Raw genomic sequence first — 24,559 nt, forward strand, 5'->3', positions numbered from 1 at the left:
GCTGAATGATATGATTAGGACTGAAGTAACACGCGCTGACCGATCGAGCCGTGCGTGAAGGCAAGATGTTTCTCAACTACAGTACGTGGCTTCCTTGTGCATAGGAACCAGCACCGGAGTTTGCGGAAAAGGCCGTGGCATTGTTCTGCTGATTGTTATATATCACAAATCTTCGAATTGCCTGTGCAAGGTCTACACGACGCTGCCGTGTGCAAGTAGCTGCCAGGTTATTCCAGCCAGCTCCAGCAAGCAGTTGGGCAAACCTTTCTAGACAGTTTGCCCATTGCCAGGCATGTTGCCCATTTGGCGATGCGAACAGCGAGACAAAAGGCATGGCTTCTCTTAATTGCAGCATTCATGGCTGGGGAAGCAGAGGAGCTTCGTTTGCTTTTTGTGAACAAGACACGCCGTGAGGTGGACGTCATCTGTCTCAACTACGAGGGTCGCGGAGTCAAGTACAGGAGCCTGAGTCCAAATCAAGTAAGTGCCAAGACGCAAATATGGTGCGTTCATATGCAGGTTGCTCAGGTGTGGTGCCGGACGCTAGGTAACTTTGAATTGTATGAAAGTAATAGTGAGATTGGGATCAAGTAAAGATGGTATCTCCATGTCTCATCTTACTGATGCTTTCATTTATTCAGTAGTGCAGATTCAAAAAACGTTTTTGCTGATTGTAGTTCAGGGCCTTGCAGATGCAGTACTGGAAGAGTGCGAGAAATTGGACAGTAAGTGTACCTCGTGTATTTTTGCAAGCCATAAGTCGCCCAATTAGCAGTGCTACCTGTTTTACTGAAAGCCTGCGGAAATGCATTTCCTTGATGTCCCAAATGCCATTGCTCTAGTTGGCTTGTGGTTGTGTGATTATTCAGCGCTTTGCATAAAAAGGAAACATTCTCTGGTCTGTGACCTATGTGTACTAATGGCATTGTGGAAATACATGAACAATGTGTGGGGGCTGTGAAGCTTTCCCTTTCTCGGGGAAAACTTGGGTGATTTACCTCCACCATGGTGTCCTGATGCTTTTTTTCCATGATTGGTACTCTTTTGAGGTGTTAATGGCTGCGATCTTGAGTGCAGTGAGGCCACTCATTCGATGTTTTGGATTGGGCAGTGTCAAAGAAGTGCCACACTTTGCAGCTTCTGCACATGTGTTTGCAATGTTCAGATACAGCTTTTGTCTAAAGTAGACCTCAAGAGCTCTTGTGTGTAGTGGGGCTCTTGTGGCATCCTTAATTAGAAGTTCTGTATTTAGGAGGGCGAGTGTACCTCCCACTTTCAAGAGATTTGAAACACTGGTGATGCCTAACGAGCCAGACAGCATGGCCCAGAAGCAAACCCCTTGGTTTCTGTACTTTTGACAAAGGCTCCTTTGACATGGAGCAGTTAAATTTGGAGGCTGCCACTGGCTACCTGTGCCAGAATGGCTCCTCCCTGTGTGACCAACTGAAGAGGGCTGACCTTGTGGTTGTAGTGAGCACAATGAGCTCCTGAGTTCTGTGATGCTAGTGAATGGTGGCCAGGTGTTTACTGGAAAACTAAAGAATTTTTGCTGAAGTCTCAGCCAGTTCCTGTTACTTTTCAATGTCTGTGCTGGCAATAGAGAAGAGTAAAAAAAAAAGACAAACCACGATGAATCACTACGCAGCTGCACAGATAGTTTGCACGTGATGTCATGGCCACCACCTTTGGGTGTCGAGGATAGCTTCCAGGAAAAGTGTACGTTGGTGCAGATGGGGATAAACGGATTGGCAGAAAGACCGGTATTAGCTGCTCTTTCATGTGTCATATATTGCATGATGTTGGTGCTAACTATGTGCACAGTTTAATGAATATTACCACAAGTCTGGAGAGGGGCCGCAACTGGTGGTTGAATGCCGGGACCATGCCAGCGATTGAACGTGAATAAAAACTGGATTTTCAGAAATAAAGTATGTTGAAGGTTTCAAAAATAGCACTTGAAGCTTTGTTTCAGACAGTGAAAAACCAAAGACTTCATAAATTTTGTCTGAATTAAAATGAATGCTTTCGTGTAGACTGTTTTTGCTATGCTGAGCCGCTGTGGTGGATGAGCGGTTATGGTGCTTGGTTGCTGATGTGAAAGACGCAGGTTCGATCCCGGCTCTGGTGGTCACTTTTCAGTGGAGGCGAAAAGCTAGAGGCCCGCGTACTGCGCAATGTCAATACATGTTAAAGAACTCCAGGTGGTTGAAATTATCCAGAGCAGTCCGCTATGGTGACCCTCATAGCCTGAGTCTCTTTTTCATGTTACATCCCATGAAAGCAAACATTTTTGCTACGTTCTATTGATGTTCAATGATCTAAAGGGACATTGAGTTTCAGTGTCTAAAAGGGACCACCTCTGCTATGCTTCCTTTCATAAGTGTTTCAAGCTCATGACTGGGCTTGTGAGGGATCTTAATATGATCTGTTATATTTTGGCCACTGCATTGTTTATGTGAAGTACTTTGAGGCTGTATGCAATTTCTCTGTATCTGTCAGGCTCACTGTGTACTCTGCACGAATATGTGCTAGATCTTCTAAAAACTATTCTTGGAAACAGTGGCCTGAGCCATATAGACCACAGCATTTTTTCCTCTCAACAAATGTTCTCAAAGAAATATTGGATGGGTTGACGGGAGTCTACCTTCCAAGGCAAAGATTCTTCCAGGAGTCCACTTGGGCCATCAAAAGCAGAGGTGCTTTGGGACTGTGCAGAGTATGTGTTCAGTACAAAATGAGAAATGAGATAATTTGTTTGGTAAGGCTCTTTAAATACATTGGAGTCATTAGTAGTGCAGATACAGTTTGGAGGGCAGATTTGGTGTTTAGTGTTGGTCTATCAAAAAAAAAAGTTTGCAAGGCAGAGTACAGTGTTCAAAGAGCAGTACTGAATTAGTTGTTTGCATGTTGCTTATATGGCTGCTTCTTCCATATGTGCAAGACCTGTACCCAAGGAGGAACACTAGCCTGTTTGGCACATGTTAGAACAGTGTTAGAGGTTGATGGTCAGTAATAAAGAAAAAGGATCACTGTGACAGATAGCATGAAAATTTTCTCTGGCAGATAGTTTTCATGCATGTGACATTGCGTGCTTTTTTCTGTCTGTGCTTGAAACTGCTACGAGCTCCTTTTTGCTGTCATTTTAGTTGGTGATGTTGAGATAATATGTAAGAGATTAACTTGGCTGCAAGACTGCAGCTTGAGTGGAAAATTCCAGTCAGCCAGGCCTTTTGTGTAGGTGATTATTTTCACTGCTACCTAGTTTTAGTTCTGATGCATACTGTTGCTGCTGGCACTGCTTGGAGCGGTTGGTCACCATAGATGGTGATGTGTATTGTTGCTCGTTCCAGGCTATGCATGTGGACATTTGTGAACCACCTGTGGATCTTTCGCGACTCGTGACCGCCTGGTAGTGCATCACAAGGAAGTGTTCTAACCACCTGTGCCTTCAGGCTTTGGCCCCGATGGACGACTTCAGTTTAGACGCTTGGTGGTGCCCATCACCCCTCCTGGTACGGACCTCTTGGCCTCCATGCTTTGGAGGGTCTCTCGGACAGGTTTGAGTGGCAGAATGAACAACTGGCAGATGTGTCGGGGTGACAGTGCAGGTAATTTTGTAGGGTTGACTGTGGCGAACATGACGAAACTGAGCTAGGCAGATAGCTTCAGTTGCATTTAATGCCACCAGAAACCGCATTAACACCACACTTGATGTCATGTGGAAAGGGGCAAATAACTGACTGAATGAAGAATATGATTGCATGTAAAAAGCACTGAATGTGATTCAGCTCATGGAATAAAACAAGCGAGTGTCCCATTACCATGGATGGTAGTAGTAGTAGTAGTAGAAGAAACATTTATTGAGAATTTTCTGCACCGGGTGGTGTCCTTATGTCAGGACTCCAGTGGTAATGGCTGTTTCTCTTGCCTGGGACACCAGAGGTCTCTTCGATTTGGCTGCACTTTCTGCGCCGGTTCAAGGAGTGCAGCACTTTCGCATTCGTTTTGCCAGTGGAGCGTGCACCTGCTGCACTTTCGTCTTCGTTATGCAAAAGTGTCAGAATAGTGCAGCATGAGTTCTAGGCTGGCTTGCACTCTCCCGAGTGGAATTGTAGCTCTAGTGCAGCAATATGGCGGCGCCCATGTGTAGGTCGAAGAAGTGAACAAGATATGACTGTAGTCTCTAAATGGAACAATGACAGTTCGCTCAGTTCTCCCTTGAACGGAAGAGGTGAGGAACTGTTCATGGCGTCATAATTGTAAACCTAAGCGGTCAGGTCGAGCCTCATGGGCAGCATTTCAGCGCATATTCGTAAATCGTCTGCATGTATACGTGCAGCACCTTCCTTTTTTATATGAAACGAATATTAATTAAATTTCTTGGGGTTGGTTCATGGCGACACTCCTTGGGATTTCCTGCTTGAAAAATTCTTAACATGGTTCGGGATTGTGGCGGCACGCGGTTGGCTCTAATTTGGTAGCGACGCCAAGGCTAGCAGACAATCAGGCCTGCACTCGACCATTCGTTTGTTTTGGAAGCAGCCACTGCCAAGCTGCACTTTAACTGACTCTGCATGCTGGCGGCATCGGCGCAGAACTCCACGGATCTAGTGCAGCGAGTGCAGCCAAATCAAAGAGACCTCAGTTTGCGCTGGATCGTCGGGTCAGAGCTGGACAGAGAGGCCTCCCACTGCTCCTTCGTGCATAGTGTGTTTGTAGGTTGTCTGGTTTTTTGCCAATGCAGCTCCACATGACGTGGTATGCTGTGGGTGTCTCGTCGCAACACGGGCATGCGTCATTGTAGTGTTCAGGGAATATTATGCTGTATTTATGAAAATTTGGGACGGCGTTGGTTTCGAGCTGCCTCCAGTCCCTAGCCCCCTATGCTTTCAGCTACTTGTGTGGTGGGGCTGGAGTTGACGCATTGATCGAAACTGTTGTAATCTGGTGTTATAGGCCGTAGGTATTGGTGTCATGTCTAGATTGGGCGTCGTGTGTGTGTGTGTGTAGCCTGATCGGTTTGCAGATCCTCGAGCTATGCTCTCCACGACGTCGTTGCCCTCGAGTCCTGAGTGCGCTGGTATCCAGGTGATTTGTTGGTTGAGCGATGGGTCAGAGGAGGTGCTACAGTTTGTTAGTTTATGCAGCCTCTTATGTATTCGTCCTTCTAAGAGGAGCCGACATCCCACCAGTGAGTCGGTGATTATGTGTAGTTCTCGGTTTGTGGAATCCCCGTGCTGAATGGCTAGTGCAATCGCTGCGGCTTCTGCTTCGGTGACTGTGCATTCCGTGAGTGTCATGCTCATGATTTCTAGGAGATTAACGTTTACTATGGCCGCCACTGGTGTAGCCCTTGACTTGTTTGGGTGCATAGCTGAGTCTACGTAGACTGCCTTAGCGCTCCGTACCCCTTTTCGGTGGATATAGTCTATCTGGGCTTTTCTTCTGCCTTCCCCTGTGTGGATGGCATATTCTTTGGTATTGGGGCTACATGTACCCGCACCCTGTGTTCTGGCGATAGATTCACTCTGGATTGAATAAGCTGTAGGTCTGCAAGGTAGCCTACTTTTGTTAATATGTCCCTGCCTGTCTCTGTTCTGACAAGGCGCTCTCTCTGAGATAGTAGGATGGGTGTCTGTATATCTTCGAAGGTGTTATGAACGTTTAGGGCTTCCAGCTTGTCGTCTGTGGTGTAGGGTCGTAGACCCAAAGCGTTCTTGTATGCTGTCCCGATTAGCAGGATTGTTGCGCTAAGCCAGAGTGCTGCTGATCTTGACTTGCAGTAATGCACGCTTGGACTACATTGCAAGTTCAGGGGTGTCCTCTTGGGTGCATATCATTTGCTGGCAAGAGTTACATCTAAATTGGGAAAATCTGTTTTTGGGCATGTGCACTGTCCGTGCAAGTTTCTCGTCGTTTTCGCCATGACATGAGTGAAAGAAAGAAAGCCTCCTGAGGTTTTATTGTTTTCACTTGTTTAGTTCTTCCACCCACTGTGGTGGCTCTGTGTGTTTGGCATTTGGTTGGTGATCCCAGGTCATGGGTTCGGTCCTGGCCACAGCATCTGTACTTCAATGGAGGCAAAATACAAAAATGCTCGTGCTGTATGATGCCCGTGCATGTTAAGTAATTCCAGGTGGTTTAAATTAATTCGGAGCACTCCACAATGGCATCCCTCATATCCCATTTGGCGCCCGAGCGGTTAAACCCTGAAATTTGCAATTTTTCTGTTCCGTTTGTATGAGGTACATGATGGTGCATTTGTATTGGCTTAGTGTTGTGGCTGTTCAAGAGTATTGTGAATTTTATTGAAACTTGCACTTGGGGATCCTTGTCTTAGTTATTGCAGGTATAATTTGCACACTTTTTCGTCAAAATTTGTTAATGGGATATCTGGGGAAACTGCCCCCTTCCTGTATCTTTTTTGGTTTTGAAATAGGTTAAAAGGTGCCATGGGTCTCTAAATGAAGTTTCAAAAATGGAGTCTTTGTTGTTTGAATATTTATGTGGATTTGAGATTGTATGCAACAGCTGTTTCTTACCGGTACTCACAGAAATGTGAAGGCTAAAGAAAAGGGTTCTTCTTAGGTTGAGGACAACACAGTGAGCCATGGAAAGAACGATGATAGGTGTAACGTGAAGAGACCAAAAGTGGGCACAGTGGGTGAGGGAACAAATGCGGGTTAATGACATTCAAGTCGAAATATCAAGAGGAAGAAATGGGCTTGGGCAGGCTATGTAATTGCAAAGGCAAGGTAAGCGCTGGTTCTTAAGGGTAACTGAGTGGATTCCAACAGAAGGCAAGCGTAGCAGGGGTCGGCAGAAAGTTAGGTGGGCAGATGTGATTAAGAAGTTTGCGGGGACACGGTGGCTGCAGCTGGAAAAGGACAGGGTTAATTGAAGAAACGTGGCAGATGCCTTTGCCCTGCAGTGGCCGTAGTCCAGCTGATGACGATGACGATGCATGTCGGGAGAAAGGTTGTTCAGATGAAAGGGAACTGGTAGGGAACGCTCTTAAAAAAAGGAGAGTAGGCAGCCACTGGCTGTATGACTTGTAGTGAAGCAAGATCAGTGGTTTTTTTTTTGCTAAGAATAGGCAATTGCATCAGGCACAAGAAACCTATCCTAGTCCTCGCTGAGTGCCCATGCATGCGTTTCTTAATGTGGAGGGCCTCGGCAGTTTTGCACTTCCCTCTCCTTACAGTAATAACACGGCTGAAAGGGGTGTGCACTTAAGTAGTTTTAAGTCTGAGACAAAAATTATTTGTGAGACTATCCCATCTGTATCTCCATGTTGTGCACTGCATACTTGGTCATTGAAAAACTTTTTGAGTGCAGAGTTGCCCTTTTTTGATGCAGTGTACTCACTGAAGGAGAAATGCTTCCAAGAGATTCGTCGGTGCATTGTGTCTCCGGAGGCCATCCACCAGACAGAGATTCCCCAGTCGTTGCAGAAGGAGTACCTTCTCTACCTGCAGCAGGAGTGAACACTTTGGCATGCTGCGGTGTAGTCCCTGTGCCAGTGCTTGTACTTGCAGAGGAAGAGAGTGGTCTCATTGTGCCTTGAGTTAAGATTAGGTCATCCTACAAGATTCAAGAGTGCACATGGGACCTGTTCACTTTCAAGGACTGCAATAAATAAGACTGTTGACATAGTTTAGACAAAATTTGTAAGTGGGCAGCAGTGGGTTTGTCTTTGCAAGGCCTTAAGGCTGGGCGATTAAAAGCGCTGCCGTTCTCTGGATTCTGCATGAGAACGTGGAGAAAGCAGGACCAAACACGTACTCAGTATGAGGCAGCCTCTTGTGGCTTGATTGGGGGGCAACATTTTCACATGATGCCTTGATGCAGGGGTGTGCTTGGCACACTCCTAATAGGTGTGCTAAGCACATTTCTTGTGTGTTGAGCATGCCAAATGTCTATGGTTTGCACAAATGGCATGGAGTGTCCGTGAATTTCGAAGCTGATTTGCGTATATCCCTGAAAATTACCATTTGCAAAATGGCGTCCATGTTGCTTTTTTGATCAGCAACGAGGAGAAAAGCTGGCCATGGCCATAAAACTACTTAGTGCAGCGAGACTCAGGTACAACCTGGCTGGTTATTACTGTATTTTCCTTTTCTAGCACTTGTAGTGATCCCTGTAGGCAAACCAGTGTGCCGTGTAGAAATGGTGAGCATCCTGTTGACAGCCATAGCCACGCTATGGCTGTCAGGTGGATGCCCACCATTTAGATTTTGTGCAAGAAATGTGCTTTGTGCAGTGTTTAATGCAGGGGCCCAGTATTTACCTTGTAATCAAATAATGGCACCAGCAAAGAGTTTGTGTGCAGTATAGCACCACACTTGAGTTCCTTCAAATGCTTGCATTGGTTGCTTGTCTGGCACATTTGTCTTACTTTATTCGGTTTGCTGCGCTGTGATTTTTGGGCATGTTGGGCTTTCGTTGCATGAATGTGCAAAGCTAAAGAACAGGGAGCAAGGGAGAAAGCAAACGTGAAAGAGCCATGTGTCAGGTTTTTCTTTCAAACATTTCCTAATTACATTTTCATGCTTTATTACATTTTCACTTTGGATTTATTCATTGTTTTAGCTGCAATACGAGTTTTTGTAGTGGCTTAAATGTGATTTGTGCTTATAGCTGCGAGACGAAAGCACAAGTAGAGGTGCTGCTCGCTGAACGCACATGAAGGGCACAATCAACCCATTTAACAGGTACATGATAAAAGGGGGTGCAGGGTTTTTTTTTACGATTATGACATGAGTTTGCATCACTGCATGGTGCCTTCAGATTCTGTTTGGCTAGAATTGGCTCTTATGTCTTGTAATGGGTATGCCAGATTCAGGGATAGCACTGGGTAAATTTTTGGCTGGGAAGGTTTTCTGATATGAGGCCCGAACTATATCTGTTTACTCTAAGGACAAACAAGAGTGCTGGGAAGGTTTTCTGATATGAGGCCCGAACTATATCTGTTTACTCTAAGGACAAACAAGAGTTTTATTGGCATTTAATCCAACTCCAGATGCTGCCTTACAGAGCCGTTTTCTGGAGATAAGACATCTTCCTGTAGATTTGTCACAGATGGCATTTATGTGAGGCGGCAGCTATCTTCAAGTATAGCTGCCAAGTGCAATATTGACTGTACTTTATGTAGATACTAGCGGGTCTTTATTTACGGGCCAGGTACTGGTGTTTGTTGCCGCGTTCAATTCCATGCCACACATTTTACTATAAAGAGTGTAATAGAGTCAAGTTTGACGTGAGGACTGGTGAAACTCTAGAAGAGAGTGATCTGGTACTCTCTAGTACTTTTGTTCGCTGTGCAATCTCGCAAATGGACACATTTGAGCTGACAATACAGCAAATAGGTGTCGTATATATCAGGTATGCAAACTTTCTTTCATTTATCAAAGGTTTACCACACAGGGCGATGCCACCTCACACCCACTATCCAGCCTTCCTTCCATTTTTCAAAGCGTGCTGCTCTTTTGGGGTGCCATCATATACCTTGTGTTTGACTTGCTTAGTTGTCAGAAATCTCTTGCTCTTTAAGCGAGTCTTTGGAAGAGCCAGAGGTCGCATAGATGCATATCCAGAAGTGCTGTGCTGGAGCTGCCTCATGCGCGGCCTTGGAGCTGACAAAAATGAGGGTGGTGACCGATGCATACACCAGAGAGGTGCCCTTTCATATCATAGATGGCCGAATGAGGTGCATGTTGGGTGGCGAGAAATATGCCTTGATAGGCAGGCCTCGGAACTAGAAATGGTTTGGTGTACTGCCTGCAGTCTGTTGGTTTTAACTGGTACGGCTGCCCTATCGTACTGTGATCCTCTTTCCTTGCAGACAAGAAGGAAAATTATTTCCAAGTTTTGTGCCAACTACAACTTACTGTGGATAAGATTGCAGTTCCATTTGAGCAGAGTTTCTCGACTTCACTTTCTGAGTCGAGTATTGCAATTCTGGGAGTCTTTATTGTCGCTGGTTATCAGGAACTTCTGAGCTTCCATGTTTAGATGCTATTGGTCCTACCTTATGACCCTGTTTATCATCTCAAGTCGTTTATCGAATGTTAGGGGCATTGCCATTTGCTGCAAAGTGCCACTGTATTCTGCCCATGTCCTGTATTTTGTGCTCTTGCTACTTTGAATTAGGTTGAACCGAGTCTGATTCAGCGTTGTTTACTTTGAAACATCCTTGACTTCTGTTGTTAACTTCAAGCGACTTTGAATCCTGATTTGCATCCTTGACTCTTCAATTGCATCTGTTTTATAAATCACCCCCTTTGTTGCTGTTTTTTTTAGGGTTTTTTAAATGTCTGTTATAGTCCTTTGGTGTCCTCGATGACAAACATTCTTTGCTGGAGATTTGCAAGACTTGATCCTTCTTGTTTTAGTTTTGAAGGTCGATCAGTGTTTTTTGTTTCCTTTTGCCATCTCAGGAATAGTTCCCAGTGTTCGAATGATGTTCCATATAGGGCCTGGAGGTAGTTCCACATCTCTGGAGCTTAGCAACAAGGCACTGTGACCATTGTTCAGGCCACCGTGCTGTCACAAATCGAAGAGACTGAATATTCTTTTCTGGCATGTGCAAACAGAAAGATTATCCATTCTCACTTGATGCTTCTAAGTCTACCAAAAGGTGTGGCGTGGTGGCTGAAATGTCCTGTAGACATTCCGATTAGCCTGCAGAATAGCTAGATGGGCGAGTTGGTAATACATTGTTAAGCAACAGCACAAAAGACTTAGACATAAGGGAGACATGCACAGAACAAGCACTAGCATTCCATACATGTTTTGAGCTGTTGCTTATCAATCAATACCCGTGTGACTCTGTGCTTGACTCTTGTTTTGTTTATTTTTGTTTCTTTATTTTTTATTATTTTTTCAGGCTTAGCTTCTTTGTTTGTCTTCAATATGCATTGAGCCCAGCAAAGCTTTGCTGGCCTGAGCTCCGTCTCGCTTTCATTTGTGTTTATTTTATTTAATCTGAAAGGGCCTATAAAACTATAAAAAGGGGAAAAGGGTGAATTCAGCAATGAACGTTTCATCATCATCATCAGCCTTTTTACACCCACTGCAGGGCAAAGGCCTCTCTCATGTCTCTCCAATTAACCCTGTCTTTTGCAGCATCATCCACCCTTTGCCTGCAAACTTTATCTCATCCGCCCATTTAACCTCCTGCCGCCCTCTGCTACGCTTGCCTTTTCTTGGAATCCACTCTGTTACCCTTAAGGACCAGCGGTTATCTTGTATTCACATTACATGCGCTGCCCAAGCCCATTTCTTCCTCTTGATTTCGACTAAGATGTCATTAACCCGTGCTTGTTCCCTCACCCACTCTGCCTGCTTCCGGTCTCTTAACGTTACACCTATCATTTTTCTTTCCATGGCTCGCTGCGTTGTCCTTAACTTCAGCTGATCTGTTTTCGTTAGCCTCCACGTTTCTGCCCCATAGGTGAGTACCGGTAAGATGCAGCTGTTGTACACTTTTCTCTTCAGGGAAGTTGGTAAACTGCCATTCATGATCTGAGAGAACCTGCCATATGCGCTCCACCCCATTCTTATCCTTCTAGTTATTTCCCTATCATGATCCGAATCAGCTGTCACTACCTGCCCTAAGTACTTTACCACTTCCAGGCACTCACTGCCGATTGTGAACTGCTGTTGCCTTGCTAGACTGTTGAACATCACTTTGGTTTTCTGCATGTTAATTTGAGACCCAGCATTCTGCTCTGTCTAACTCATTGATCATGATTTGCAGTTCACCCCGTGAGTGACTCAGCAAGGCAATGTCATCAGCGAATCGCAGATTATTTAGGTATTCTCCATTTACTCTTATTCCCAACTGTTCCCAATTCAGGCCTCTGAATACCTCCTGTAAAGAGGCGGTGAATAGCATTGGCGAGATCATGTCTTCTTGCCTGACGCCTTTTCTCATTGGAATTTTATTGCTGACTTTATGGAGGACTATGGTAGCTGTGCATTTGCTATATATATTTTCCAGTATTTTGACATAAGGCTCTTCTACACTCTGATTACGCAATGCCTGTATGACTGCTGAGGATTCCACTGAATCGAATGCTTTCTCGTAATCAATGAAGGCTATATATAGAGGTTGGTTATATTCTGCGCATTTTTCTATCGCCTGATTGATAGTGTGAATATGATCTATTGTGGAATATCCTTTACGAGTCTAAGGTTGCCCTGACTCTATTAGCGATTACCTTAGTAAATACCTTGTAAGTAACAGATAGTAAGCTGATCGGTCTATAATTTTTCATGTCCTTGGCGTCTCCATTCTTGTGAATTAAGATAATGTTGGCATTCTTCCAAGCTTCTGGTACGGTTGAGGTCATAAGGTATTGCATATACAGGGTGGCTAGTTTTTCTAGAACGATCTCCCCTCGATCCTTCAACAGATCTGCTGTTACCTGATCCTCCCCAGCTGCTTTTCCCCTTTGCATTGCTCCTAAGGATTTCTTGCTCTTTCGTTACTGGAAGGATGACACATTGCTCTGCGCTACTGTTTCTCTCATTAACGCTATGATTACATTGGCTACTGTACAGATTTGCATAGAACTTTTCGGCTACTCTTCAGATGAACATTTATCCTAAATTAACCGAGGTGGCCGAGTGATTGTGTCGGTGGGCTGCTGTCCCAAAAGACTCTGGTTCGATCTCTGGAGTGGCGGTCGCATTTCAGTGGAGGTGAAATGCTAGAGGACCATGTACTGTGCGATGTCAGCGCACGTTGAAAAACTTCATGTGGTTGAAGTTATCCGGAGCCCTCCACTCTGACGTCCCTCATAGCCGTACTCACTTTGGGATGTTGAGCCCCTTAAACCAAACCAATTTATCATAAATTAGCATGCAGTTGTGAGTAGGCTTGTGAGACAATTTCTTCTGCAGTTGTTTCGTGGTAACAATTCTCTGTTTTGTTTATGTGTGTGTGTGTTTGATAATGGACACGGGAGAGCTTACTTGACAGTGCAAGTGCAACCAATGACCGCGTATTGTTGCACAAGTCGCAACTTTCTACTGATCCGTTGTCCTTGAGAAAGAGTTCTGTTCGGAGCAGACTTGTGACATCGTACTACTGTTGTCTCATGCTGGTGGTGTTGCTCATCAGTGGCAATATTTAACCTTTGACTTGGCCACTATGTCTACCCACTTCTCTCATTGCTGCTGAGCTCTTTGTTAGCTGAGTTGCTGGCATAAGCTGCATACCATCATTGACGAAAATTATCGCTTTTGTTTCAAAATTGAGACGTTAAACATGGCGTCATGGTTCTGCGTTTACTCACTTGTGGCTGCTGAGCAAAGTTAGCAGTGATAAGGAGGAGCTCCACGTTTCGTTGAAAATATTTTAGTTTAGGGCGGTTTAACATCCCAAAGCGACTCAGGTTGTGAGGGAAGCTGCAGTGAAGGGCTCCGGAAATTTCAACCACCCCGCATTGCACGGGCCTCTGGGATATTGCCTCCATCGAAATTCGACCGCCGGGGCCGGGATGGAACCCGCATCTTTCGGGCCAGCAGCAGAGCACCATAACCACTGAGCCACTGCGGCAGCTCGTTTCATTGAAAATGTTTATAATCAAGGTGCACTTGTACATTGGAGAGGAGATGTGCAAAAACGAAGGTAACTGACACAAACTTGGAACTAAAGGTGCAAAATAGAAAACACAAGTGCATTCCAAGCAAATGTCAGAACCAGACACGACGGAATTGATGTATAAAAAAAATTATTGACTCAAACAGAAAAAAAAAACAATGCATAAGGGAAATAGTTCTTTATTTCTAACACAGGCTTCGTTATCTCACTTTGCAGTGACAGAATACCTCTGTGAGAATTTCCAGGTTAATGCAGGAAAGCAGCTGGACCAGTGCAGCGGAATCTTGAACATGAGAAGCCAGCTGACAACACATCCGCAGTGACGACCGTCCATTCTATTGAGGCTTATTTCCATGGAACGGAGCAGCCTGTTGGCTCACCTTTACACCTGTTGTCACATGCGAGTACACGGGTGAAAACCCATGTCAGTGCCACTTTTGAAGGTGTGCTAGCGGAAATATTTGAAATCCTATAAAACGAAAAAAGACTGAAATCCGATAAAGTGAATTAGAACACGCTTTTCCACATAGCTCGGATGCTTTTTAGCAGTGTTAAATTTGACAAGCATTGCCAGCTGACCTGTGTCAGTGGTTGAGTTGGCCACCTTCCTCTTGTGTCGACAAGCCCCTTGTTAAAAATATCTATGTTATATTTATCATACAAGGGCACACAGGTGCTGTTTAAATATTTTCTGTCCACGGGACACATTAGCCAGCTGATTCTCGCACATGCATGGCTGAAATATAAATTGTGACATATGGCTGACACTGCTTCTTGTTCCACTGGGGCAGTGCTTGTGGGGTTAATTTCAACTTTGCATTGCCATTGGTACATCATTACTTTTACGAACAAAGCTGACCTGTTTAAATTCTGCATGTGTGCCTGGTACATACATATAGAAAGAAAAAACAGTGCCTTACTGTTCTTATAGCAAGTTAGTTTTGTGGGAAAATGTTATTTGGCTCTGGTGAATGAATTCGCATATGATGCCAAGAGAGCTGTTGCATTTTATAATGCATAAAATGCTTTGTATGGTTACCTTTTGTCTAGTCTCTTGACGTCTGAAGTGCTGTGCCTGTTTGTCCATCCATTAGGGTACATAGCACCACCTGTGTAAAGGTCACTCTGCCCCTTCTCTGCACCTGTGCTCATCTGGTGCACAGTTGCTACTACACGAGGTGCCAAATGTCGTCAACACTTCTTGTACAGCTAGCGGTGTACTATAGGATTTTAGGCACACATATGAGATGATAGCCTCCAAGAATGCATGGGCTTCTGTGGGAGCTCCGTGAAAAGGAGTGCAACAAGAAGGTACCCTGCAGCATAAAGGATTAGCCTGCAAGCTGTTTTTGTAATGCCCTTTGCATGTGGGTGCTCTAGTGGCATTAGTGGGGAGTGCAAGTAGGCACAGAACCGTAGCCGGAATCTGGTGTGGCATGGTTTGTGTGTCCGATTCAGGAGCTCTCTTAATTTTTATTGAGAAAGATAGAAAAGGGATAACCATGCTATTCTTCCATTTCTTTCCTTCTCACTTTCTAAAAAATCGGCATTTTTTGTGTGTCACTGTTCATGTTTGTAACGTTTTCTGAAAATTCTATAATCCTGTTAACGCAGTTTTACTGTTTAATAATCAGGATTGTAGTGTTGCCAAACTTTGGTGGCATTTCAACATGTGTACTCACTTCTTCTCACTGTTATCAATGCAAGACTGCACATTCATGTCAGCTTTCACATCCATAGCACTTGCTGTGCTGGCCACTGCTCTCAGATGTTTAGCCTTTTACCGGTTACAGCAAGCCTTTCACTTGTTGCAGCTTACACAATTGCAGTTTTAAAAACCAACTCAGAAGTTCAAGTTATTGTCATCTGCAGTTTTATGTCTGTTGCTGTGTGGCATCATGATGGATCATTTATGTGTATGTGTATTGCACTTGCTGGTAGAAAATTTTCTCTTGTGTTTTGTCAGTTCACAATTTTGTCATACATCATGCCTCTGCAGTTTGACTTACATTAGCATTGAGACTTTGCGGTGTGTTTGTATCTTTACCGCTGGGGAAACTAACTGTGGGGCCATGCATCTTTTCGGTATAGCAGCCTTGAGTTAATGTCATGGAGTAAGTGGCCATTACTTTGAGTTGAGAAATACTGCCATGCTCCTGTGCTGTGTACTTTATCTGCATACATGCACTTTCGTCAACTTAGTCTGTGGCTTTAACAAAAACTAAGTGCTTCTTAATGCCCTTCTGAAGCCGTTACTTGGCTGTGAACTGATGCGATAGGCTGAACGCAACTGCATTTTTGTGTCAGCTGTTATACCACTAAGCATAACAGCGTAAGGAAAGCATGGTACTGATTGATTGCTTTTTTCTTGTTTGCAGGAGCTCCAGAGCATCTAGGTGTCTCAAACATGCTGACCGTTCATTTTTTCCTTGTTGGGAGAGTGTGTAAATGGTTCTTGCAGCTTAGTCATTAACTCTGTTGCACTCAAACTTTGCAGAAATGGGCTAGTTTGGTTGTGAGTCATGTTTATGTGTGAAACTGGCATTTTATTGAGACTCAAAGTACAGTGTTAAGGAAGTTAAAACGCACTGACGCACACACATTTGAAATCTAATGTGTGGTCTGATTCTGGTATTCACGTCTGCATAAGTTAATTACTCTGCATGCGCTGCTGTTTTATAGGGTAGAAAAACTGCTGCGAATCAACGTTGCATAGTATCATGCTTTCAAGAAGGAAGTGGTTGAAATGATGTGTGCTACATGTGTTCTGCCATCAATCTTTTTATGGTCAATAGTCCTTACATTCTGGAATAGCACAGACTAGCTGTTTATGCTGTAAAGTCTCGCTAGGCATTAATTCAAATATACTCCTGTTGTACAAAGGAACCATTCCTCTCTGCTACCAAATGCATTTCGGTCACCGCTACCACCCTGTTAGGTCCCTTAGTACCACTTTCATTGTAGCTAACTAATCTGCCCTTCAAATCCATTCAAGGCTGCTAAATTATGGTTGTTGAATTTCTGAAGATATTAGTACCACTGCTTCTATTGTCTTTTTTTTTTGTAGCGCTTAACTGCTTTCCTCTTTCATTTTGCAGGTCATCATTGGCAAGCCAAATAACACAAGCTGTCACTGGAAGAATCAAGATAACTTCTCCCAGCATTCTGATCCCCAATAACTTATTACTGATGCTGTAGAGTAGTGGAAACAATGATCTCGATGCCTAATGTCCGTGCACACTGTGTGCTGCATGAGGCCGTGTCCCCTTACGCCATTTCTTACACTTGAATGATGAGCTTTGTGAACAATGCTGTGTGCAATATTGTGTCTGAGTATGCAGAAAACGGCATGAGTGTACAGCAATATTTATGATCATTTGGCACAGCACAGTGGTTCTCCATGTTTATTCACCAAATGCAAAAGGCTTTAGTAGAAAGACGCATGCAGAGGAATAAGTAGCCATTTGGCGGTCTGTACCTTTTGTGTATCATCTTTGAGCTTGTTTCTTGTGCTGCAGGGGCTGCAGTTTCTGCAAATGTCTTTTCTTGTTATATTGTGGTGGTTTTACTGCCTTCCAGCTTAATTCTTTGCCTTTTTTTCCTATTGTGCTTTAGTTTGGCATTAATGATAAACCTCGCCCATAAAAGTAGTAACTGTACATTTTCCTAGAATCCACTTTTGTTTTGCAAACTAGTGGGAACCGAAGCATGTTCCTTCTGTGCATTTTATTGCATTTGGTTGTACTGAGTAGTCTGTTTTGTTGTGGTTCAGCATCAGCAACTGATGTTTATAGTTGATCATGTACATAACATTGGCACCACCATAACACTGTCTGTTGCTTTAGGTTTGTAGTTTCCACCCTCAGATATTCTAACCCACCTTTAGGCATTTGATGAATTGCACAATAAGCAGGGTGCATCAAGAGAAAGTGTTGCCGTCTGATTTAATTTTTCTTATTCTCTTCAAAAATGTATTTCAGTGCTGTGTGCTCATATATGTCAGCTGTCATGCACTCATTGCAATCCAAGGTGGTAGAATGAACCCTGAGCCAACATCCTTAGGTGCTCTTTAGTTTTGTTGCAGAGCTGTGGGATGAAAATATTTCCGAAAGGTTCCTTTAATGCTGCTTGCTTTTTGGTACTATCGCATAATGCTCATGAGAGCACGAGACCTGAGCCCCAAGAAAGTGCAGTTTTGTTCCAAAACAGTTCTTGAGTCAGCCTAATGAATTTGGCACTACATGTTTAAGGTGCAGGTGAGGTGATGTCTGATAATTAAGATCCGGTGCCTTACTAAAAATACTCCGCCTTTCAGTTGCAGGCTTGGGAAGCGCGTACGAGCATGGTGGACCTCCTGGAGGAAATTCACGTGGTCAGGGACATGACCTCGGCAGCAAGCTTCGACACGATTGTAGCTCCTGCGGCAAAAGTTTCCTTTCAAGAAGCAAGCTATTGGGACATTTTCGCACCCATTCTGGTGAACGTCCATACCATTGTGACTACTGTACCTGTGACTTTGCACAAAAGGGAACACTAGTAGCACACCTTCGTACACACACAGGTGACCGTCCTTACCAATGCACTTTTTGTAACAGCAGTTTCACACAGCAGACCAATTTGATTACGCACATCCGCACCCACACAGGTGACCGGCCTTACAAGTGCGATTACTGTGAAAAACGTTTTGCGCATAGAAGTGTGCTTGTCGATCACATACGTACCCACACGCAGGAGAAGCCATACGTGTGCTCGATGTGCCCCATGGCCTTTGCACAGTACTCAACCCGAGCGAGACATATGAGAGCGCACATTGGTGAAAGACTTTTTCAGTGCGACCTCTGCCCTATGCGTTATAAAGAAAAGCACCACTTAAAAGGCCACAAAGAGAGAGAGCACAAAAGTGCCACAACTCCTCCATGACCTTGTTGCAGTTGTGTGACAACCGTTCTCCATCCTTTAAGTGTATTCATGAACTATTAAAAATGGTTGGTACATGTGAATGTATGTATAAGTTAGGTTTTTAAATATTGGTTCTTGTTCTAGAGTATAGAATGTTGTGAAATACTGATAAGTGGCTGCAGGTATTGTCTTGATTTGAGCAGAGGCCTCCCTAGATTTTTAAAAATATCGCATCGTTTCAAAATGTTAAATCACCTGTTGAGAAGCGGGCAGCAGATTCCTTTATGTTTCAAGTTTTTTTCGTCTGACGTATCTGAAGGGTCTCTGGAGCTACAGGCATACTCGTGAATAGGGTGCATATTTGTGTTTGCTGGTGTTTCTACTCCTCTAATGTGCTAGTCTGTTTCCTTGTACTGTGTAATCCACTTATTTAATTGAGAAAATCGAAAAATCCGATCGTTACAACCAATTGTTATATCTGGACTGGCAAAAAAATGCCAAAAGGACACACCAACATTACGCCAGCGGAGAGACCAATGAGGGGCGTTCGTGAGCGTCAGTGCAGCCACCTCTTGGCTCCCACGGAAGGCCTGCTTCACGGAGCGTGGCCTCCCTAGATTTTTAAGAATATCACATCGTTTCAAAATGTATACACACCTGTTGAGAAGCAGGCAACACATGTTTTTATGTGTTAAGTTTTTTTTTATGTGTCAAACAGATGTTTGCTGGTGTTCCTACTCTTGTGTGATATTCTGTTTCCTTGTACTGTGCAATCGACTTATAAAAATATTGACAAAATCGAAAAATCCGATCGTTACAACCAATTGTTATATCTAGACTGGCAAAAAAAATGCCAAAAGAACACACCCACATTTCCCACGTATTCCCCCATGCATGTAGCCACTGCCGCAGACTTTTCTGTTCAGGGCACACAGTGTCTTGGCGCTCTGCCAAGTTTGCCGAGCATGCCACACCTGCCGGAGCTCCTGTCAAAAAATGAGCACGTGATGTGACGTTATCGGCGCACATCAGTGTGACAAGCTGCCAAGGCCTACACTGCGTGCCCAGCTTAAGAAGACACAAATGGACGGAAACTGCGTTTACACGAGGAAGCATCGTGCAGCAGCGCCGGCGGCCAAGGAAGCTCTTCCCTCCTCCCTATAGCGATTACGATGGTGACAGCGCTCTGTTCCCAAGGGCGCACTGTCACTGATGCATACTTGTTGCATGTGCTTCCAGACACCCTTAAGAGCATGTGGGGGTGGTGGTTTCAGTCTCGGAGATGCCCTCCACTCAGTGTGGCAAGCTCGGCCAGAAGCCAGCCACCAAGTGACAAAGGGGGGGCGGTCATCTAACATTACACCTATCATTTTTCTTCCCATAGCTCGCTGCGTTGTTCTTAACTTAAAGGTGCACTGAAGAGGATTCTGAGCTCATCCTTTTGCCACGAGAACTCTTATCTGCATGCTCCAGACATTCTTAGCAACTTCGAATTGTTGTCCTGTGCAGACAACTTCCCTGTTAAATCAAATTAAGCTTCCCGGCTGCCGCCTTTATTTTAACTCTCCTACGAGGATGGGAGGAGTTAAGCAACACGTGGTGTGCCTCTCAGCCAATCGCGTGGTGGCTTGCCACTCTGCCATCGGCGGACTGATACACAAAACAGAGTCCACGCTTAATTTTCTTTTCATGATCGTAATTAGCGGCTATGTTCTCTGCGACTGAAACTATTCGTGAAAACCTAAAAAACAAAATAAAAGCGAAATCGGCTGGCTGAAAGGTCCTCCACGCATTGGTTGACTCCTCCTCCTTTCGTGGGCGACTTCAAGAAAAGGTCGGGATCCAGGACTTTTTATTTGATTCAGTGGAGAAATCTGTCGCAGACGACAATAATCCGAGGTTTCTAAGAGTGCTCGGAGAGTGTAGGTCGAGTTCCCGCGGTAAAGGGATGAGCTCAGAATCCTTTTTAGTGCACCTTTAAGCTGAACCATTTTAGTTAGCCTCCGTGTTTCTGCCCCACAGGTGAGTACTGTTAAGATACAGCTGATGTATACCTTTCTCCTCAGGGATATTGGTAAACTCTCATTCATTTTTTGAGCAAACCTGCCATATGCGCTTCACCCCATACTTATTCTAGTTAATTCCCTCTCATGATCTGGATCAGCGGTCACTACCAGCCCTAAGTACACTATTTCCTTACCACTTTCAGCATGTTGCTACCAGTCGTGAACTGCTGTTTCCTTGTGAGGCTGTTGATTAGTTTTGTGCGTGTTAATTTTTAGACCCACCGTTCTGCTCCGCCTAAGTCATTGATCATGCTATGCAGTTCATCTCCTGAGTGACTTATGTGATCAGCGAATCTTGGATTACTTGGGTATTCTCCATTGGCACTTATACCCACGTGTTCTCGACGCAGGCCTCGGAATTTCTGCAAACAGGCAATGAATAGCATTGGCGAGATTGTCTCCCTGCCCAACGCCCTTATCGGAATTTAATTGGTTACTTTATGGGGGACAGCAGTTGCTATACAGTCGTTACAGGTATCTTTCCGTATTTTCAGACTTCCACACCCTAATTCCACTAAGTCAAATGCTTTCTCGTAATCAATGAAGGCTATTGTAATCTGCGCATATTTATCGTCTGATTGACAGAGTGAATATGGTCTATTGTTGAGTGTCCTTTACGAAAACCTGCCTGATCATTTGGTTGATTGGCGTAAATGTGTCTGGCCAGCGCTGCATCGCTAAGTAATCATACGGGAAGATATTTTATTTTACTCTGTCGCCCCGCACGGAAGACACCCATTCAAAGGTAATGGTAGTAACCAGCGCATCGTATCGGAGAAATGCAAAAAAAAAACGCAATGGGCCTTAAGTTGTGTTGTTAAGAGGTCGTTTTGCATTACTTTTAAAGTAATGGAAAACGAGTAGAAAAAATACACTATCGCGTTGCAAAGTTACGTAGAATCCATCAAAGGCTAAGACTAGCCATAAGCCTAGCCATCGTCTTTTGTTAAGATTGCGCTACTCTAATCGCGCGTCGGCGAATGTCAGGTCGTTATTTTCACCCATGGATTTATAGATTGGCTTGGCGTCATTTGAGATTTGTGGATCGCGGTCGTGCGGGCCTTTTGCATCACCTGCTTGTTTGGTCGGCCTCTGGATGCTCTGGACATGTGGTGTGGCACATTCGTTGTGCAAGGACGCTTGTGTGGTTTGTGTGCTCGCACTTGTGTAGTGCCTGTGCCTTCGAAGGCGCTCCAGAAAAATGAGTCTTTTCGAAGCTTTCTCAGGAAAATCTTGTCGTAATTGACCGTATGAAAATACGCTTTCATTTCGCGTAATTTATGGGCTGATCGAGTGGCCATATGTGCGCTCATCCGTTCCGAGCTTTCGTCCTGATTTGCGCAGAGTATAGGCAAGTTAGTAATGTGAATTCTTTACAACGCGTGGCAATGGTCAGAAATACGATCAGGCACGGTACGTGGTTCTGCAGTCCCCGAGGCATCCGTCGGTCGAAGCGAGCAGCGGTCCCATACGTACAGGGTCGTCCACTCTGAACACGCGAGTGCGTGGCTGCACTCACTGGAGGGCCACTGCGTCCGACACGGCCACTCATCCAAGCCGAGTGGCGCAGAAGTTTGACCTGGGCGTGGCGCTTCGCGTCATCTGCCACTTCGCTTCGATGCGCGGCCGTGTCGGACGCAGTGACCCTCCAGAGAGCGCAACCATGCGCTCGCGTTACAAGAAAAGGTTGCTAGTGACACGTCGACAGGACCAGATGGTATTCCGATTATATTAATATAAAAGCTTGGACCAAAAGCCAAGCAAACATTAATAGAGGTAGTGAACAAAATGGTAGTGGATGGCAAAGCCCCCAATGAATGGCGATCAAGTAAAATGAACGTGATACACAGTATTGTGCGTTTTTATCGCTGACACTTTCCAAAATTTCCCCGCCTCAACGGCTGGCTCGTTTGCGGCGAAACTGCACACAGAGCTTGCGTATTATGGTAACTTTTGTATCGTAGCAAGTAATGGTACTTACTTAGTTCAGGCGCACATGATGCGAAAACATAAGCGTCTACGACAGATCGGCTAAGCAAAACCCGTAGACGACGCTTTTGCGCTGAGAACCGGCAGTGGCGCCATCTGTTTTGGGCAGTGGAAACCGTCGCGACAAGGCCGCCGAGGCGAGCATTGCAAACAATATTCTTTAAAAGGTAAAGCCTCGTTAAATCATTTGTTCTGATATTTTTCCGCTTAATTAGTCGAGAATGTTGTAAGCGCTTCAGTAGAAGCAGACGAAACGACAGGAACGGCATATTCAAACGGCCCGCGCTCCTTGCAACGCTCTCCTCGACGGCCTTGTCGTTACGCTTTGCACTACCGCAAACAGATGGCGCCACTGCCACCCTTCAGCTGGCAGGCGAGGCGAATGATCAGCTATCGCTGACGTTGAATGAAGAGACCCTGACAGTCGACAGATCGTATAAATACCTGGGCATAAATTTGTGTGCTGAGACTGACATGTTCAGACTGCACGAGGCCAAGGTCCGTCAATCTGCACTTCGAGCGCAATGCATCCTCCGACGTCGGTGCCTGTGGGGGTGCCACCAGTACACCATGGTCCGCGACCTCTGGAAGCTCGCGCACGTGCCAGGACTCACATTCGCCAACGCGGTGGTCTGCCTCCCATCAGCCACCAGAAATTGGTTAGAGCGCAGACAAACAGAGTTCGGCCGCACTGCAGTCGGATGTCATGGACGGGTGGCCAATGCAGCCATTCAAGGCGACCTGGGATGGTCTAGTTTTGAGGCAAGGGAGGCATGCAGCAAGCTGGAGTACCGCGGTCGACTGCAGTTCATGAGCCACAACCGATGGGCAAGGCGGGTCTTTGAATACCTCGCTGCGACATGCCTACGCACTACATGGGTGAAGCGCCTCCACAAGATAGAAGGCAAGTATGGACTTTTCCAGACACCCATAAGTGCCGAATCGGCAACGGCATGGAAACAGGAGGCAAGGAGACGGGTCCAGGAAAAAGAGAACCGCCAATGGCTGCAGGCGCTCGCGGAAAAACCGACACTGGCAGTGTACCGCGAGTGCAAAAACAGCATCGGACCTGAAAAGATTTTTGACAACGGCCTGGGTAGCGCATTGCTGTTTGAGGCCCGTGCCGGAGCGCTGCGAACACTGGTGTACCGCCGTCACTTCGACGCAACACCAGAAGCACAGGCAGCAATATGCCGAGTGTGTGGCGACGCGGAGGAAACCATCGAGCACCTGGTGATGTCGTGCCAGAGACTCCATCCAATGCCGACAGAGGGCACCACATTCCCACAGGCGCTCGGGTTTCACGGTCCTGCAGTGGACGACGAAGGAGACAGCTCCAAGGTCAAGAGCGAGGGGGTGCTGCGAACCAAGCGTCGACTAACTCTTTGGTGGAGCACTGTGTTTAAAAGCGCGAAGCCGCGGAGTCGGAAGTGAACGAGGTCGATGAGCGAAACCCCCCCACCTCCTGACTTTAGCCTTTGCGTGTTTTTTTTCTTTTTTCTTCTTTTTCCTTTTTTTTGTGCGTTTTATCTTTCTTTCTCTCCTTGTGTGCTTCCATCTTGTTTTTTTTGGCCGGGTGCCCAACCTAGTGGTGCCCACCCGTTACAAAGGGCAAGGCCTCAAGTATCTATCTATCTATCTAGCGAAAAAGCGTCGTCTGCGGGTTTTGGTTGCCGATCTCTACGTAGACGACTATGTTTTCGCATCATGCACAGCTCAGCTAAGTAACTACCGTTGTCAAACTTCCTACGATACAAAAGTTACCATAATACGCAAGCTCTGTGTGCAGTTTCACCGCAAACGAGCCAGCGGTTGAGGCGGGGAAATTTTTGAAAGTGTCAGCGATAAAAACGCACAATACTGTATAAGGGAAAGAGGGACAAAGCTGACGTAAGCAAATACCGTCCTTCAGAAACGCACTGCGATGAGTCTCGGTTAGCCTGAGCAGCTGTCTGTGGAAAGGGATTTAGCAATGAAAAGGGAGCATGCCTGG

At 45.3% G+C, this 24,559-nt stretch overlaps 2 long non-coding RNA genes across 3 annotated transcripts; both read left to right on the forward strand.

Moving 5' to 3' along the window:
* Positions 1-305: 305 nt before the first annotated feature.
* On the forward strand, positions 306-18,064 carry LOC144115970 (uncharacterized). Of its 2 annotated transcripts, none has more exons than XR_013311629.1 (3): positions 306-480; positions 3,351-3,512; positions 17,928-18,064. It is a non-coding gene; the product is annotated as an uncharacterized LOC144115970 (long non-coding RNA). The 2 variants fall into 2 exon arrangements; XR_013311628.1 differs by lacking the exon at positions 17,928-18,064 and adding an exon at positions 7,360-7,667.
* LOC144104365 (uncharacterized) lies at positions 8,737-9,385 on the forward strand. Its single transcript, XR_013308511.1, has 2 exons — positions 8,737-8,877; positions 8,942-9,385. It is a non-coding gene; the product is annotated as an uncharacterized LOC144104365 (long non-coding RNA).
* Positions 18,065-24,559: the final 6,495 nt, after the last annotated feature.

Source organism: Amblyomma americanum, chromosome 1, assembly GCF_052857255.1.
Source record: "Amblyomma americanum isolate KBUSLIRL-KWMA chromosome 1, ASM5285725v1, whole genome shotgun sequence".
NCBI classification, from domain to species: Eukaryota; Metazoa; Arthropoda; class Arachnida; order Ixodida; family Ixodidae; genus Amblyomma; species Amblyomma americanum.